Source organism: Penaeus monodon, chromosome 31, assembly GCF_015228065.2.
Source record: "Penaeus monodon isolate SGIC_2016 chromosome 31, NSTDA_Pmon_1, whole genome shotgun sequence".
NCBI classification, from domain to species: domain Eukaryota; kingdom Metazoa; phylum Arthropoda; class Malacostraca; order Decapoda; family Penaeidae; genus Penaeus; species Penaeus monodon.
The window spans coordinates 757782-758081 of record NC_051416.1 but is presented as its reverse complement, the minus strand read 5'-3'; positions in this window follow the sequence as shown (position 1 = coordinate 758081).

The following is a 300-nucleotide window of genomic DNA, read 5'->3' as shown; positions in this document are numbered from 1 at the left end:
CGTAGAGAGGCGTAGAGCGAAAGAAAGAGATGGAAAGAGAGGCAGAGCGAGCGACAGAAGAAAAAAAAAAACGAATGAACGAGGTCACCCCGTCTGGTATAAGGGCGTCAGTTGGCACGTGCCCCAGCTTCCAATCACAGCCCGTAATCTCCGTCTTAATCTCCTATCTCCATCAAGTATGTGACAGATGACAGATTCCTCTCCAGACCGCGAGACAAAAGAAGTCCAGATAAAGGCTCCGGAAAATGTTACGGATAATGATAATCCGGTTGAGCGTCGTACGCAACCGGAAAGATAGCT